The sequence below is a fragment of the Felis catus genome, chromosome B2, assembly GCF_018350175.1.
Source record: "Felis catus isolate Fca126 chromosome B2, F.catus_Fca126_mat1.0, whole genome shotgun sequence".
Lineage (NCBI taxonomy): Eukaryota > Metazoa > Chordata > Mammalia > Carnivora > Felidae > Felis > Felis catus.
In genome coordinates, this window is record NC_058372.1 from 150112169 (window position 1) to 150130000 (window position 17832).

Below are 17832 nucleotides of genomic sequence, written 5' to 3' on the forward strand. Positions count from 1 at the left end.
TCCCAGGGAGCAGCTCTGGTTTCTCCCAGCACTGGACATCTTCCGGGGACATCTTCAGGTGGCACAGAAGCCACCTGAAAGCCTGGACTCGGGTCCAGAGACGACGCACACGCATCCTCTTTCTCCAGGAACTCAAAGGAAGAGCGGTGTCAGCGAGCCCTCAGAGCTCAGAGAGGGCAGTCTGTGAAGGTGCATGTGGGAGCTGGTGGGGAGGGCCTGGGAGAGTATGGGGAGCACCTCTCACTGGGGGTCACCCGGCCCGAGCCCGGGGCACAGTCACGGGGAGGAGGGAAAGTGCTGGAGCTGGGCGGCTGCAGGGGGCAGGCCGGCCTTGGGGCCCTGGGCTGCGGCCAGGAGGGGTGAGCCGCCTTGAAGGCCCCTAGACTGTGTTGAGCAATGCCTGACAGAGCTTCCGCAGCCTGGGAAGGAAACTCTATAATACGTCCCCTCGGTCAGGTGACAGAGCGGCGGTGGGCGTGGGTGCCGCTTCGGTCCGGCCCGAGGCCCAGATTCTGCCGAGGGGGGTGCCTGCTGTCGGGTCACACCCTCTGCCGGAGGGCGGGCACCGGGACTTTGCATCCAGACCCCCTCACAAAAGCACACTTGAGTGCCACCCTGGGGGCACTTAAGTCCCCCAGAGCAGTGACCCTCCCGTGCCCAGGGTGGGTGGGGGAGGGGAACGGCCCCCGAGAGTGGGGGTCCTACCGGTGGGAGGAAGGGTCTCAGGTACTATTTGGTTTGTACCTATTGTGGACCAGACTATTTGTTTCTAATGTTTCTTAATGTTCATTTTATTTATTTTGAGAGAGAGAGAGAGAGAGAGAGAGAGAGAGAGAGCAGGGCAGGGGCAGGGACAGAGGGAGAGTGTGTGGGCAGGGCAGGGGCAGGGAGGGAGAGAGAGAGAATCCCAAGCAGGCTCTGCCCCATCAGCACAGAGCTGGACGCGGGTGTGCGTGGGTCTCTTCAGAGCGTGACTCAGGCTCCTCGGGCAGGTGCCCAGGGCCCAGCCGCTCAGCAGACACACGACAGGCCACATGGGGCACCGTCCTTGGCGCACTGGCCCCGCCACGGCCCCGCCTCCCCTGTGCGCACACCTGTGCGTCCTGCCAGCAGCCTGACTCACGCACGTGGCAGATGCTCCACGGATACGTGTGCCAAGACCTCGCTTCAGGGTCAATAGTGCCTCCCTCACCGCCCCCCCAGCCTCTTCCGGGGGCCCCACGTCAGTCCCAGCCACGAAGGCAGGTGAGGGGGATCCACAAGAGCGGCGCGCGTCCCCAGGTGGCCCCGAGCCGCGCAGCAGGCACAGGGCGGGCAGGGCCCGCTCCTGGAAGCAGACAGTCGGCCTCCTTCCCGCGGGCGAGGCGTGGGCACACCTCCCGCAGCTACCGTTGGGGTCGTGCTCGCCTGGCCCCAAGAGCAGGAGCTGGCGCCCTGGGTACTGTGGACGGAACTCAGGGAACGACCCCCTCGGGGACCACCGGGCTTCTTGTCAACATTGTAGCCGTGCCCAAGAGTGGGGGCCGTGTCCTGGGGGCCAGCCCTCACCCAACCCCTCCGCCCATGGTGCCTCCAGAGCTCCCAGAAGAGGGGGGCTCCCCCAGGGGGGGTGCCGGCCAGGTGCCATCAGCAGGACGGTGAGAGCCCCGGGTCCCGCAGGCAGCTGGAGGAGCACAGGCCGGAATTAAGGAGCCGACACCCCTACGGCACCCGGCCGGTGCCGGCAGAGTCAGCCGTGCTCACTAGAACGTCGGTGCTGTGGTGATGGCTACACACACCAGCCTCCCGGCCGGGGCGCCCCGAACCCACACGTGCAGGCCGCAGTGTGCAGAGGCAGGCTCGCGGGGCTGGGGGAGGTGCGGGGGGAAGGCTGGAAGGGCCACTGGCAGCCCAGGCCCGCCTTGCCGCCCCGGTCACCTGCCCCTGGGCTGGGTGCCCACGGTCACAGCCCACGTTCTACAGGATGCGGCAACAGCTAAGGCCAGGTGGCCACAGCACCTTTGTGGTGACAACCACACTAATCAGCAGGTGTCAGGTGTCGCCCTACGTGCTCCAGGCCTGCGGTCCCGCCCACGGAGAGCGGACATTCCACTGGTTTCGGAATCGGAAAGCAAACTTCCCGTCAAGCTCAGAGGGTGCAGTCTGAGCCTTAGGCTGCGCTTCGAACAGAACTGAAGCAAGTGATTCCGGGCCGGAAAGCTCTTTGGGGCGCCACCTTCTTAAGAACCCTGGGCCCCCGAAGCAAACGTGACACCCCCACGAGCCACTCGCTAAACAGAGGCAGCACCTGTACCGCGGCAGACAAATCCGTGCTGTACGAACACCCCCACCCGGCTCCTGAGCCCCCCTGCGCCCTCTGAAACCTCCGCCGGAATTAAGTCACGGAGCCCTCCCGTCTCCCCTCCACCGTTCGCAGGAGCACCAGCCACATCAGGTTGCAAAGGGAAACTTCTGGGGGCGGGAAGACCCGGGTCCCCCGCCAGCCGCCTCCGTCTGTTCAGGCACCTTTGGGCTCAGCTCTCTTCAAACAAGCCCGGAAAACCCAAATACAGGCCACGCGGGGGTCGAGCGCGCGGCGCGGAGACTAAAGGGGCCGCGCAGCCCGGGTGTCCCTGCACCTGACTCGGGGTCCACGAGGCAAGGGCGGACGGTGGGGAGGGTAAGAGGCGGGGGGGGGGGGAGAGGGTCAGGGGGAGAGGCAGGGTAGGGGACGAAGGCGCCGCAGAGCTGGGACCCCGACCCCACCTCTAAGTCAGAAGCCACCGAAGGGACGACCTTGGGCCCGCGGGAGGGTCCCGAGTCCTCAGCTTGACTTCGGGGCGCGAACTCCGAGCGACGGCGGCGGCGAGGTGACAGTCCGCGGCCGGGTGCCCGTGGGCACCGTGGGCTCGGCCGTGGGCGGGGTCACGGGGGGCGGGGACGGACGCGCTCACCTGCGGGGGTCGCGGTCTCAGTCCGGGTTGGGCTCATGGTTCCGGGTCGGGGTCTGGGATTGGGTGGGGATCGGGGTCCGGGTCTGGGTTAAGGTCGGGGTCCGGGTCTGGGTCGGGGTCCGGGTCGGGGTCTGGTTCCGACTCCAGGTAGGTGTCCGGGTCCGCGTCGGGATCAGGGTCGGGGTCGGGATCCGGGTGCAGAGGCGTGAACGCGGCCGCCGCTTTTCGCGGTCTGAGTGGAGCCAGCCCCGCGGGCGGCGGTTGGGGGCGAGCGGAGGCGGCGCGTCCTGGCTGCGGTGGGCGGGGGCTTCCGTCACCCCCGCCCCGGCACGCGTCCTCTCCCTTCCTTCCCTGGCCCGCCCCGCCTCGCCCCTGCCCCTGCACGCGTCCTCTCCCCTTCCCTCCCTGGCCCGCCCCGCTCCGCCCCCCGGATCCTGCACGCGTCCTCTCCCCTCCCCTCCCTGACCCGTCCTGTCACCCCCGCCCCGGCACGCGTCCTCTCCCTTTCCTTCCCGGGCCCGCCCCGCCCCTGCACGCGTCCTCTCCCCTCCCCTCCCTGACCCGCCCCGCCCCTGCACGCGTCCTCTCGCCTTCCCTCCCCCGCCCGCCCTGCCCCACCCTTCCCGACCCTGCAGGCGTCCTCTCCCCTCCCCTCCCTGACTCGCCCCGTCCCCACTTCCGACCCCGCTCTATCCCTCACCCGTCCCCTCCCCATCCCTCCGGGGTCCCACCCCGCCCTTCCCGGCCCCGGCCTGCCCCCTTCCCCCGCCGTCTTCTCCGCTCCCGGCCCGGCCCCTCCCCTCCCTGGCCCGCTTCTCTTCGCCCCCCTCGACCCCGCCCCCTCGCTACCCTGCCCTGCCCCCCCCGGCCCCGCCCTCTCCCCCTCCCCTCCCCTTTCCGCTCCGCCCCTCCCAAGCCATCCCGGCCCCGCCCCTAACTCTCCCCTCCTCTTTTGGCCTCTCCCCGCCGCGCTCCGCCCCCATCCTATCCCCTCCGTGTCCTCTTCCACTTCTCCACTCCTCCCCGCCCTACTTTACCCGGGCCCCTACCTCCCCTCCCCTCCTATTCCCGCTCCGCCCCGCCCCGGCCCCCGCAGGGTCCCCACTGCAAGCTAGAGGGGAGGGCGAGGCTCTCGGCTTCTGGAGTTGTGCGCCCCAGGGTTGTGCGCCCGGGGGTCGCAGCAGACCGAAGTGGTACCGACCCAGGGTCGCATTGTTCAGTGAGCGCTCCATCCCGGGTTGCAGTCACGGATTGCCCCTTCCCAGGGCTGCAGTTTCGGAGGCTTGCAGCACCACCGGGGGTCGTCCCGGGCGCGGAGGGTGAGAGCGCGGCCTCCGAGAAGCCCCTCGAGCCGACGCACTCCCGCCGCTGGGCGCGAGCCGAACCCCACTTGCCAGGGCTCCGAGTCCCCCACTCCCGGGACTCACGGCCTGGACAGCAGGCGCTGCGCAGACAGCGGGGACCCCCAGAGGGACAGTCTGCGCGGGAGGGGCGGGCCAAGCCCGGTGAGTTATGCGGGGTGCTGGGCACAGGCCCCACTGCCGTGGGCACGAAAATTGCAGTCGTGGGGCCCCGAGGACGGCTGGCCCCGAGGAAGCGCTGAGACAAAGGCAGACCCGGGCGTGGGAGGGGCTGGAGTGAGGTCGGGAAAGTTGAAGGTCACCATCGATCAACACCTGGGGCTGACCTGAGGCCTCTCTGGCCTGGTGACTTTCCCGCAGAAACCTTTAGGAGTCAGGGTTGATGGGCCCAAACCTTGGAACAGCAAACACACACACACACACACACACACACACACACACACCCAGGCCTGCAGTGGGGAGGAGCTCGGGTGCAGCTCGCTCTAGCCGAAGCTGGGCTGCCCTGCGCATCCCTGCAAGGGCACTGGCAAGGTCACCGGAGGCAGTGGCTCCAGGCTCCAGCCTCCCCTCTTTCTCCTTATTCCCACCTGCCCCCACACCTGTCCCTTCCCAGCTTGTTTTTCTCCAGACGGGTGTCATCCTCTAGTACTCCAGGGGGGTTGTTCTATGTGCTATGACCCCCCTATCCACCCCGCCCCGTCAGAGTGTAAGCCCCTCCACGGCTGGGATTCTTGTCTTTTGTTTACTGCTGAAATCCCACCACCCAGAATAGTGTTCATGAGTAAGTTCAAATGTCAGAGCCACACTCAAAAGTAGCAACTCAGGCAAAGCCTTTTCCAACTCCAGTGAGTCACCCTCCTCTGGACACTGAACATCGGCTCAAACCTCCATTATTCGTTTGCAGCGTGAATTCTGTGTCTCCCCCCATTCACCTACGAGAGCCTAACAGTTGCACACCAGCTGTCTTTAACGATGCCCGCCATCCAGAATGTTCGCCGTTACATAGCATTCTGCAGTGCAGAAACCAGCCCTCCCATCTCACAGAGGAGGACACTGAGGCAGAGAGGATCCAATCGCCCGGGGAAGGTGGCATGGTTAAACAAGCAGAGGGCGGTCCTCCCTGTCCCGTCGTGTCCTGCGGTCTGCATTTGCTGTTTGCTGTTGACTCCACACCTAGTGAGCAAGTCTCACTAGTCAGCAGGCAGAAACTTGTTGAATAAGTGAATATACTAGCAAGCCACTTTGAATTGTACCATTGAACTGTTATACCTCTCAAAACCATCCATCAAGTCACGTGATCAGCCCGGAGTGAAAATTGGCAGAGGAGGTATCCAGTCTCTGGTGACTCAGCACGTGGATTCTGGAGCCTGACTTTTGAGGCTTTGTCACCTTCTTGCTGTGTGACCGTCGGTGTCCTGACCACTCACTGCCTTTGTTTCTCTATCTGTAAAATGGGGTTAATAATAGTATTTCCTTATAGGGGTGTCTGAGGACTCATTGAGCAAATATTTATAAGACATTCAGAAAGTGCTTGACACAGTAAGGGCTATGCTAGCTTTAGCCTTTCGACTTTTTTCTACACGGCAAGACAGTATGTAGGTACAATTGAACAATGTCAAACAGGTGCAAATCACCAGGCACCTCAGTCTACAGAAAGGAGCTCTTGTCGGTCTTGATTTACCTCCCCTTTCGATTCCCTTTTAGCTACAAGGGTGACCAAGCAAGGATCCATTTAAGTGAAGATGGTCCGTGCCACCCGTGAGCTCCCTCGAGAAGCACAAATGGCTTGCAAAGGCCTTGGTCCTGGGGAGGTTATCACAGACCAGCGCGTTCCAGAAACTTCAAGGAAGGCTGTGGTCCAGGTGTCATGATGCCTGGAGGGTATGTGTTGTCCAGTCGTGGGTGGTGTATGTATGTATGGTTTTGTGTGGTTGTGTGTGCGCGTGTGTTTGTGGTTGTGTGTGTGTTGCTGTGTGTGTGTGTGGGGGGGCATGTGTGTGCGGGGGTGTGTGTGGTTGTCTGTGTGGTTGTCTTTGTGGTTGTCTGTGTGTGTGTGTGGTTGTGTGTGTGTGAGCGGCTGTGTGTGTGTGGTTGTGTGTGTGTGTGGTTGTGGGTGTGGTTCTGTGGGTGTGGTTGTCTGTGGGTGGTTGTGTGGTTGTGTGTGGCTGTGTGTGCGTGTGGTTGTGTGTGTGGTTGTATGTGGGTGTGTGTGCAGTTGTGTGTGTGTGGTTGTGTGTGTGTGGTTGTGTGTGTGCGTGTGGTTATGTGTGTGTGGTTGTGTGTGGCTGTGTGAATGTGGCTGTTTGTCTGTGCGCGTGTGTGTGTGTGGTTGTGTGGGTGGGTGGGTGTGGTTGTGTGTGTGTGGTGTGTGGGGGTGTTTGTGTGTGGGTGTTTGTGTGGGTGTGGTTGTATGTGTGTGGTTGTGTGAGTGTGGTTGAATTGTGCGTGTGTATGTGTGTGTGTGTGTGTACGGTTGTGTGTGTGCAGTTGTATTGTGTGTGTGTGGTTGTGTGAGTGTGGTTGTATTGTGTGTGGATGTGAGTGGGTGTGTGTGCCATTGTGTGTGTCTGGGTGGGTGTGGTTGTGTGTGTGTGGGATTGTGTGTGTGTGGTTGTGTGTGGGTGGGTGTGGTTGTGTGTGTGGGGGGGGTTGTGTGTGTGTGGTTGTGTGGGTGGTTGTATGTGGGTGGGTGTATGGTTGTGTGTGTGCGTGTGGTTGTGTGTGCATGTGTGGTTGTGTGTGCGTGTGCGGGTGTGTGTGTCATTGTGTGTGTGTGTGGTTGTATTTGGGTGTGTGTGCAGTTGTGTGTGTGCGGTTGTGTGTGTGCATGTGGTTGTGTGTGCATGTGTGTGTGGTTGTGTGTGTGGTTGTGTGTGTGTGGTTGTGTGTGCGTGCGCGTGTGTGTGGTTTTGTGTGTGTGGTTGTGTATGTGCGTGTGTATGTGCATGTGTGTGTGCATGTGTGTGTGCGGGCGTGTGTGTGTGGTTGTGTGTGTGTGTGTGGGTGCGTGTGTGTGGTTGTGTGCGTGGGTGTTTGTGTGTGTGTGGTTGTATGTGTGAGTGTGGTTGAATTGTGTGTGTGTGGATGTGTGTGGGTGTGTGTACGGTTGTGTGTGTGCAGTTGTATTGTGTGTGTGCAGTTGTGTGTGTGGTTGTGTGTGTGTGTGTGGGCGTGTGTGTGTGGTTGTGTGCGTGTGTGCGGGGGTGTGTGTGGTTGTGTGTCTCTGTGTGTGTGGTTGTGTGTGTGCGTGTGGTTATGTGTGTGTGGTTGTGTGTGGTTGTGTGTGCGTGTGGTTGTGTGTGTATGGGTGTGTGTGTGGTTGTGTGCGTGTGTGTGTGTGTGTGTGTGTGTGTGCGGGCATGTGTGTCATTGTGTGTGTGTGGTTGTATGTGGGTGTGTGTGCAGTTGTGTGTGTGTGGTTGGGTGTGTGTGGTTGATGTGTGTGCGTGTGGTTGTGTGTGTGGTTATGTTGTGTGATTGTGGGTGTGTGTGTGGTTGTGTATGTGCGTGTGTGTGTGCGTGTGTGTGTGTGGGTGTGGGTGTGGGTGTGTGGGTGTGGTTGTGTGTGTGCGTGTCTGTGTGTGCATGTGTGTGTGTGGTTGTGTGTGTGTGCGGGCGTGTGTGTGTGGTTGTGTGTGTGTGTGCAGGCGTGTGTGTGTGTGTGTGTGTGCGGGTGTGTGCGTGTGTGTGCACGCACGTGTGTGTGGTTGTTGATCAGCCTGTAGGAGAGTGTTGCCCACGTCCGGTTCCCCATCCTCCCTGACTGGAGTCCCCAGCTGGCCATCTTGGCCACTGCTGTCTCACCATTCATGCCGATGTCCAGGGGGCCCTGATCGCGCCGTTTCCTGCGTCCTGTCCCCGGTAGAGGTGGGGCTGCAGGCGATCAGTCCTCCAGGCGTCTGGCCAAGCAGTGGCGGGTGGCGGTGGCGGTCATACCGTGTTCTCCAGGAAGACGAGGTGACGCCCTTTCACGGCACCTGTGAATGGGACCTTGTTGAGAAACAGGGTCTTTGCCGATGTGTCAGGTGAAGAGGAGGTCATGCTGGGGTAGGGCGGGCCCCGGTCAGTATGACTGGTGTCCTTACACGGGGAGAGGAGACACGGAGACAGACGGGGAGGAGAAGGTCATGTGACAGTGGAGGCAGAGAGCGGGGTGGCCCGTCTACAAGGCAGGCCAAGGGTCACCGATGCCAGCAGAGCTCTGACAAAGCGAGAAAGGACCCTCTTCCAGAGGCTTCGGCAGGAGTAGGGCCCTGCCAACATCTGATGTCAGCCTGCGGGTCACGAGGACGGTGAGAGAAGAGATTTTCTTGCTGGGCTCCTTTGTTCCGGGGGCCCCGGGAGGCTCGCATGGGCACCATCCGGGGTGTGGCCCCGGCACCCTGGCTGAGGGGGCCGCAGATGCGGGCAGATGAGCAGGATTTGGGGGCGTGAAGGCCTCGGGCCTCAGCTGCCGGACAGCTCCCGGCTTCCTGGGGTTTTTGCAAAGCGAGGCAAAGGAGGAACCAGGTCCCCCATCTTCTGGGCTTATTGTGTCGGAGGTGGACCCAGGTAACATGCGGTTAGGGCTTAGGGCGATGAGGAGGAGGTAGGCACGGTTTCGAGCAACCCCATGGACAGCTTCCTGGCCTTTAAATGATCGTCCCGGGAGCCCCTCGGCCTTTCGTGTCGGAGGCATCTGTGCGGCCAGGTGCCCTCTGCCGGTTTCCTGGGGCCGCTGGAAGGAAGGGCCACACGCCGGGTGGCTTAAAACCGCAAGAATTTATTCTCCCACAGTCCTGGAGGCTGAAAGTCCACCATCAGGGTGGGGGGACAAGGCCATGTTCCCTCCGGAGGAGGGTCCTGCCTGCCGCTCGCCGCCGGGGCCTGGCAACGATGCGGGGCGTCCCTGGACTTGTAGACGCCCCACTCTGATCTCTTCTGTCCTCACAGGGCCGTGTTCTCTGTGAGTCCCTCTTTTCCCCCTCTTACAAGGACACCAGTCGGATTGGGCCAGGGCCCACCTGCTGCGGCGTGACCTCATCATCACTAATTATATTTGCCACCACCCTCTTTCCAACTAACGGCACATGCGGAGGTCCTGGGGGTTCGGACGTGAACAAGGCTCTATTCGGAGAAGGGACACTATTGGACCCCTAACCTACGCCCGAGGCAACCGCCATCCCTCCTCTAATTCTGCTTCTCGTGACCACGGACTGTCCTCGCCAGGACAAGGGCACCGGGGAATGCAAGAAGAGCTGCCTCCCCAGGGTTTTGGCTTCGTCTCTCTTTTCAGGCCCAAAGTGGGAGTTGGCAACCGTAGGACCAGGAACTGGGTGCGGTGGTTTCTTCTAGAAGAATTGGCGGTATTTTCTAGGAACAGATCTAGCCTCTGGCCCCGCTGAGCTGGGAGATGATCTGGGAGAGCTCCTTCCCGCCCGGGAGGCGCCTCCAGGCCGCCCGCTGCGCTAGTGATGACGGGGGATCTCGCTCGGCCGGCCGCTCGGAAAGGTAGTGACAGTATTGGTGCCATCAGATGGCAGCACGGGCTGCCACGTCACCTTGAGTCGGGCTCCGTTCTCTTTTACCTTTTCCTTGTCTCCACTGCTGGTCTGGCGGTTATCACTGCTTGTGAATCAGTCTCTCTCCTGTCGCCCCTACGTTTCCGTTCTCCCATCTGCCTCGGCACGGACAGGGGCCGGGGGGGGGGGGTGTGCGAATCAGTGAGCTCACTGTGTGCAAACGGCCCAGATGCTCTCAGGTAAGTACAATGGATCACCGAGATCGTCTTGGTCCATCTCTTAATTCTGGGCCGTGATTGGACGGCTGCGTTTATCAGTGACTTTGCGGCAGAACAGAAATCGTTATACTTCGCAGAACAGGAGGCGCCAACGGAAGAGAGGACAGAATGATCTGTAGGAGGATTTCGAGCACCTCCCACTCACGTGCCACGTCAGACTGGGGATTCGTGACCCCAATCACATTATCTCCCGAGCGCCCACTGTTTGCTCCCTGTGGCCCAGCAAAAGGGGCACACACGCCCCGAGCCCAGAGCGCATACCCTCACGGGGAGAGTCGGCAGGAAATAAACTGCCACGTGCACTTTGGGTTCTGCCGGTGCGAGACAAACTGCAGACTCCCAGACGGAAGGGAACCGGGGGAACATACTTGGGTTTGCTGTGGAAAGTGGAATTTTCCCTCGGACTGTAAACGAATTCACCGCCTTAGTTAATGCACGTGAATCCCGCAGGCTGTTCTGTTAGAGGACCTGGAACCCCGCCGGCCCTGACCCGCCCGCATCCGCCCCAGGAAAGGCGGGCTCACTGCCCCTGGTGCCGCAGTGCCAGGGCAAAGGGGAGGAACGGAGGCCACCGGGGCTGCGGGGACAGCTGGGGGCAGACGGGTGCGGGCGGAGCTCGGGGCCAACTTCAGGATGCATTATTGTGAAGATACTCGTGACGCCTCCCAGAACTCAGTTAGAGGCAGCTCACGAGGCTGGAGATCCCGGACCTCACTGAGGACACCGATCGCACGACCTGTGCGAAGCTGCACTGTCTCACTCACTGTTAAGTGTGTGTGCTCAGTACTGAACTAGCACAGTGTTCCCAATCAAATTAGTGCCACGGCAAACGGAAACACGAAGTCAAAATCATCTCCGCAACCCCACGTTCACTGCAGCATCATTGACGATAACCGAGGTGTGGGAACAGCCTCGGTGTCCACTGATGGGTGAGTGGATAAAGAAGTGGGGTGTGTGTGCGTGTGTGCGTGTGTGCATGTGCGTACAATGGGATGTCACTCAGCCATAAAAAAAAAATCTTGCCATCTGCAACAACATGGACGGACCCCGAGGGCGTTACGCTGTAAGTCAGACAGGAGAAGAGACCACGTGATCTCACTTACATGTGGAGTCTGAAAGAGACAAACCAAAACAAAACCAAGAGACACAGACACGGGGAGCAGGTCGGTGATTGCCAGGTGGGGGTGAGGGGTGGGACAGACGGGTGACGGGGCGAAGGAGGGCGAGAGGTACAGACTTCCAGCTATAGAATAAATAAGTCAGGAGGATAGGATGTACAGTCGTGACGACTCCAGTTAGGAACGCCGGGCGGATAGAAGTTGCTAGGGGCCGAAGTCTTGAAAGTCCTCCTCAGGAGACAAAAACGAACAGTGTGGAGACGGACGGTGACTAGCCTTTGTGGTCCTCAGTGCACAGATATCGATTCCTCACGTTATACATCAATTCTACCGCGATAACAGCAATAAAATTAATGTCATCGAGAAATTATGCAGAAACCAGATTTTGCTGCACACGGTGCCCTGAAAAGTCACCGAGGGAGTAGGAAATGATTTTACGAAAAAGCAAACACCTACTTTTTTTTTTAATTTTTTTTTTCAACGTTTATTTATTTTTGGGACAGAGAGAGACAGAGCATGAACGGGGGAGGGCCAGAGAGAGAGGGAGACACAGAATCGGAAACAGGCTCCAGGCTCCGAGCCATCAGCCCAGAGCCTGACGCGGGGCTCGAACTCACGGACCGCGAGATCGTGACCTGGCTGAAGTCGGACCCTTAACCCACTGCGCCACCCAGGCGCCCCAGCACACACCTACTTTTATAAAAGGACGGATTATTAATGTTAAAGATAGTAAAGTCTCTTGACATTTGACACCAAGTTTGCCAACGAAGAGGATCCTAAAAAAAGAAAAACGGAAACTCATTGTAACTGCACAGTGTCTATTTGGCCCATCTTTAAAACACAAGAAAATTTCAAAGTCGGTTTCTTTTCTAGACGTAACAGTCATTTTGAAAGAAAGTTCTAAAACACTGAAAGAATCGTACGGGGTTTGCAGTTTTTTTTTTTTTTTTAATTAAAAAAAAAATTTTTTTTTTCAACGTTTATTTATTTTTGGGATAGAGAGAGACAGAGCATGAACGGGGGAGGGGCAGAGAGAGAGGGAGACACAGAATCGGAAACAGGCTCCAGGCTCCGAGCCATCAGCCCAGAGCCCGATGCGGGGCTCGAACTCACGGACCGCGAGATCGTGACCTGGCTGAAGTCGGACCCTTAACCCACTGCGCCACCCAGGCGCCCCACGGGGTTTGCAGTTTAACAGGTGACTTCTGGAGTCTGAATCCGAAGAGTCGGACATCTTGCCTCCAGGCGACACTGTCCACATTGAGTCCTCTGTGCGCATCGTAAGGAGGCTCCCCGTATGAAAGTCTAAAAACCTGCGGGTAGTGTTCTAAAATCGAACACAACTCCCTTCGAAGCACTGTGACGTATTTGTCAGCAGTAATTTAGTGGGCACATTTCTAAATAATTTTGAATTTCTCAGGACATGTACAACTACGCCAGTGTCATTCGTGGAAGCTGAGGCTTCTCAAAATTTATTTAAAACCACTTAGTGGGGCGCCTGGGCGGCTCCGTCCGTTAAGCATCCGACTTCGGCATCGGTCACGATCTCACGGTTCTTGAGATCGAGCCCCGCGTTGGCCTCTGCGCTGACAGCGTGAAGCCTGCTTGGGATGCCTTGTCTCCCTCTCTGCCCCTTTCTCTCTCCTCAAAAATAATGAATAAATAAATAAATACATACACCTCTTGTTATCTATACTATCACAAAAAAGACCATCAAATCAAATGACCTGTTGTAGAATAGAATGTTCCTGAAGCAAGTAAGTAACGGCAACCATTTAAAGAATTTTACTCAACGAAAGGACATATTTTTTTTTAATGTTTTTATTTATTTTTGACACAGAGAGAGAGAGAGAGACAGAGCATGAGTGGGGGAGGGGCAGAGAGAGAGGGAGACACAGAATTTGAAGCAGGCTCCAGGCTCCGAGCTGTCAGCACAGAGCCCGATGCGGGGCTCGAACTCACGGACTGAGAGATCATGACCTGAGCCGCAGTTGGACGTGCAACCGACTGAGCCACCCAGGCGCCCTGAAAGGACGTATTTTTATAAGAGAGTATTATTTATATCCTAGTGACTTAAACTTTCCGACTAGTGTGATTAAAAATGCGAATTTTCTATTATTTCATGTACAATAATTGAGTTTGCACTTTATACAGAATGACCTTGTGTTTCAGTAGTTCCTGAGAATAGAATATTACTATAAACGAGGTTTATTTCAGGAAGGCGTGGTGTCTCCCCCAGTCGGATGGGAAGCCACCACAGGTGGGGCCACGCGATGGCCGTGTGAGGCCCGTGGCCTGAGCGGTGAAAGAACTCACAGAGGCAGAATAGAGGAGACGGGAGGCCACGGGATACGCTGCAAGGGAGCAGTGGGCGGGGACAGCAGGGGGGAGGCTGTGTGGCAGGAGGCGGGATTGGTGCTGTGCCCGCGGAGTTGAGGGGAAGGGGAGGAGGTGGGAACACACGGGATTTTCCTCTTTTGGTGCCCGAGTCCAGGCGTAAGTGGCCCCTGTCGGCTAGGCTTCTGGCTGTCTTGAGGGGGTGGCCCGGCGGACCTGCGTGCACCCGGCCTGGCCACCTTGCTCAGGTCCCCCTTGTTCAGGTCGGCTGCCTAAAAGCCGCTTCTACGGAAGGGTTTGTCTTCTCGAACTTCACACAGAGGTTGAGGTTAGTTGCTACCAAAATGGACAACATTATTATTATTTTTTAAATTTTTTAAAACGTATTTATTTTTGAGAGAAAGAGCACGAGTGAGTGAGGGGCGGTGAGAGAGGGAGAGGCCGGAGCCTGAAGCAGGGCTGGAGCTCACCCAACGCGGGGCTCGAACTCACGAACCGCAAGATGGTGACCTGAGCCGAAGTCCGGCTGAGGTCTCAGGTAACCGGCTGAGCCCCCCCAGGTGCCCCCAAGATGGACAATATTATAATCTAAATCCGAATTACTAAAATAGATCGACCAAGAATTTGAAATAATTATGCGAAATGTGTCTGAGAAAATATAAGGTATTATCGATGTGAAGTGAAAAGACGAAGCCATAACGGGAAGCAAGTGGCAATATGATGTGTGAAAAACGGTGAAGGAGCCTAAAGCAAGCTGTCACCCCTCCCCCCCACCCCCCCACCCCCTCCCCCCCACCCCTCCCTGGTGGGATGTGTGACACTCCTCAGGCTCCTGGCCACCAAGGACAAAGGGAAGGCCAGAAAACAAATGATTACACTGATAGAGTCTCTGGTGTTTACAAACATCGTAGTGAAATTTCGAGGAAAGGGCGGTCCCATCGTGGCCTGGGGCCCAGGAACTCCCTGCGGTCCGGATGCCAGTGCTTTCCTAGAGGGAAAACCACCCTTAGCCCGACGAGAGCCGGGAGCCGGGCCTCCAGGGATCTGTGCGGTGTGCTGGGGGTGTCCCCTACTCAGCAGCCGAGGGTCCTACAGTCCAACTCAGCTCTGACACCGTCTACCTGGAGACAGAGTCGACCGCACACGGTAAGGGCTCAGTCCCCCACACAGCACACACGCGGCCCCCCTCCAGCTGTCACCTGTGTGGGGGACAAAGGCAAAAGAAATGGCAGATAAAATTGAATTTCCTTATACCCTGCAGCCCACTGACAAGATACTTGAGACCCGCAGAGGAAAACGTTTCTCGTCTCGTTTCTCCGGGAACTCCCTGTGCTTTGCTAGAGGGTAAAACCACCTTAGCAAGTGTCTACTTTAGCAGATGAAAGTCCTTCTGGGGACTCCCCTAGTCTTTACCTCCCCCAGCTCCCAAGTACATAACCTGTCACTCCTCGGGACCCCAGTGCAGCCCTTCCTGCCCTCGGGTCCCGTCCCCGTGTGTGCTTTAATAAAACCGTCCTGTTGCACGGAAGACGTCTCAAGAATCCTTTCTTGCCGTCGGCTCTGAACCCCAACTTTTCCACATCCACCTGTGCAGCAGACCAACAGACTATAAATCGAAGTTTCCCTCCCCCCCCCCCCCCCGGGTTTGATTAGTTTGCTAGAGGGCTCACAGAGCCCAACAAACCAGTTGACTCTGGAAACTTCCTGGATCACCAGTACTTTTGGCAGGAGTACGACTTAGGAGTGGCCAGATGGGAGAGACACACAAAGGGCAGGTGTGGGGAAAGAGCTCAGACCTTCCGTCCCTGCCCCGGGTACATCGCTGTCCCCAAATCCCTCTGTTCACGGACCCGGGAGCTCTCCCAGCCCAAACTCTGGGGTGTTCATGGGGCCTTCCCTACACTGGCGTGACTGATGAAATCATTGGCCATTGGTGATTGAACCCAACCTCCAGTCCCCTCCCCTCCCCGGAGGTCAGCGGGTGGGACAGAAAGTTCTAACCCCTAATCCTGTGACTGTTCCCCTGGCAACCTGCCCCCTCCTTTAGGGGCTTTCCAAAAGTCACTGCATGAGCACAACAAAAGATACTTGGTCACTCTCAGCACTTAGGAAATTCCAAGAGTTTCAAGAGCTTCAAGCCGGAAATGGAGACAAAGACCAAATGTGTCTATTTCTGTTTATTTATTAGTGGAAACGTACAAGACAGATTAATAGAGCCATTAATAGATGGAGACAACCCTCAGGAGTCTGCAGGAAAGAAGGAAGAAACAAAAAGTGTACAAGAGGGGTGCCTGGTGGCTCAGTCAGTTCAGCGTCCGACTTTGGCTCAGGTCATGATCTCACGGTTTGTGAGTTCAAGCCCCGCGTCGGGCTCTGTGCTGACAGCTCGGAGCCTGGAGCCTGCTTCGGATTCTGTGTCTCCCTCTCTCTGCCCTTCCCCTCCTCTCTCTCAAAAAAAATAAACATTAAAAAAATTTAAAACGTGTACAAAAAAAGTAAAGGGACACTACGGGTAAAACTGGACGAGCTGATTATAATAATCGATCAATACCCAAAAGAGCCTTAAGAACTAGAACCGGAGGAAGGAGAGCTGAGGGCAGAGCCAGAGGGCAGGAGGCATCGAGGGGTGCCCCTGGGGGAGCCCCGGGCAGACAGGGCGGCATTTCCGAAGGGACTCTGCTGCAGGGCACAGCCAGGTGCCCAGGGCGTGGGGCGCCAGGCGAGGGCTCAGGCACAGGGTCCTGCAGGTCATTTCCACACCAGGCGGCCAGCCGCGGGCTCGTTTTCTCCACCCGAGGGGCCGGGGCCGGGTCGGCTTGGGGCCCTGGGCGTCTCCAGGTCTGGGAGCCTCCACAGCTGAGGGACCGGGGTGCGGCTCCGGTCCCAAGGGACTGGTGTCCTATCAGGGTGCGCACAGGGGACGACCACGTGAGGACTCAGGGGTGAGACCGCCGTCTACACGCCAAGGAGAGAGGCCTCCGCAGAGACCAGTCTGCTCAGGCCTGGGTCTCAGGCCTCCAGCCTGTTGTCTGAGCCGCTGGTCTGTGGGGTTTGTCATGGTGGCCAGAGCCGACTGGCTGTGTCCTGTCTGAGGCGCTTGGCCACTGTAGAGAGTCACCAACATGTCCACGCTGCTCAGACCCGTCTGCTCCTGTGAGAGAATTATTTACCCAAGGAAACACTTGAGGAGAAGCTTTAAGAAAGGACGCGTGCACGGATGTAAATTTAAGAAAAATAAAAAATAAAATTAAATCAAAAAAAAAAAAAAAAAAGAAAGGACATGCGTGCCCCAGGGCTGGGTCACAGCAGCATCGTCTCGAGAGCAAGGCGTGGGACCCAGGGATCAAGGAGCTGTGGCGTCTGATGCGGCGGGATAGCTGTGGCCGCACGGACGGACCCGAGCACGTCACGGGGAGTGAGCGAGGTCAGACAGAGAGGGACAGCGCCGCGGGCTGTCACCGTGGAATCTCAGAAATCAAACGGGACGGAGTCCCTCAGGCGCTGCAGCAGACACGTCTTCCCAAGACAGCTGCCGAATCCCACCCCGGAGCCGGCGGCCTGGTGGGGGTCCCTCCCCGTCCCTCCCCTTCCGGGCTCTTCGCCCGGGAGGCCGTGCGGAGGGCACCAGGCCCCAGGGGACAAGGGAGGGGGCCGCGTTGGGCATCCAGCCCCTTCGATCCTGTGAGCCAGCCCCAAGCGGAGACCAGGGAGGAGGGCACCCCCAGAACTGGAGAGACTCGGTGCCTTGCAGCCTCGCCCTCCCTTCCGGGCCGCAGGAGATGAGCCAGAACAGGCGGGAAGCCCGCTCATCCAACAGCCTGTGGGGCTCAGGACACGTCCGCGTCCAGATCGAGCCCTGGCACGGGGTCTGGTGCCCGGCTCTCGGCTCTCCCTCTGCAGGCGGTAAGCCTGGGCTCACACCGCCAGGACGTGTGAGACCGCGACCTTGCCGGACACTGTGCCTGCAACCGCGACACTGAGGTCGTGGCCACTCCAAGGGCCCCGTCCGTCCCCTACGGCACAAGTCAAAGGTCAGCTGTCGGGGTGGGGGTGGCCCGCGGGCAGCAGGTAAGTCAGAACTGGGCTGCTGTTGACGCCGCGTGGAAGCACTGCACTGGGGGTCCACGCACGTGACGTCACAGAGGACAGCTCGTCTCATCACCCCGTGGCGTGGCCTGTGTGGGTTCCGCCTCGCGGTCTGCTCTCCGGTCCCCTGCTCGGCCTTCCTCCTGTCTTCCGGCATCGCGGGTGGGGGTGGGCTACAGCCAGGAGCCTGGCGTGACCGGCCTCTGCCCGGACTGCGT

The 17832-nt window shown here is 58.7% G+C and overlaps 1 protein-coding gene and 2 long non-coding RNA genes across 7 annotated transcripts in view; 2 read left to right on the forward strand and 1 right to left on the reverse strand.

The window, feature by feature from the left end:
* The window catches only part of FRMD1 (FERM domain containing 1), a 28035-nt gene extending 24765 nt beyond the window's left edge, over window positions 1-3270 (reverse strand). The window contains exon 1 of one of the 4 annotated variants that reach the window (XM_045058387.1): window positions 2934-3270. The gene's annotated coding sequence lies outside the window, so the exon portion shown is untranslated. The remainder of the gene's footprint in view (window positions 1-2933) is intronic. The other 3 variants (XM_045058389.1, XM_045058383.1, XM_045058384.1) reach the window with 3 other exon arrangements.
* Window positions 1898-11629, forward strand: LOC109500052. 2 transcript variants are annotated; one of them, XR_006598499.1, is made up of 3 exons: window positions 1898-2434; window positions 5999-6175; window positions 9227-11629. It is a non-coding gene; the product is annotated as an uncharacterized LOC109500052 (long non-coding RNA). The 2 variants fall into 2 exon arrangements; XR_002157706.3 differs by lacking the exon at window positions 1898-2434 and adding an exon at window positions 3902-4438.
* A 2696-nt stretch (window positions 11630-14325) lies between these two features.
* On the forward strand, window positions 14326-15056 carry LOC123385733. The gene is made up of 2 exons (XR_006598696.1): window positions 14326-14674; window positions 14790-15056. It is a non-coding gene; the product is annotated as an uncharacterized LOC123385733 (long non-coding RNA).
* The last annotated feature ends 2776 nt before the right edge of the window (window positions 15057-17832 follow it).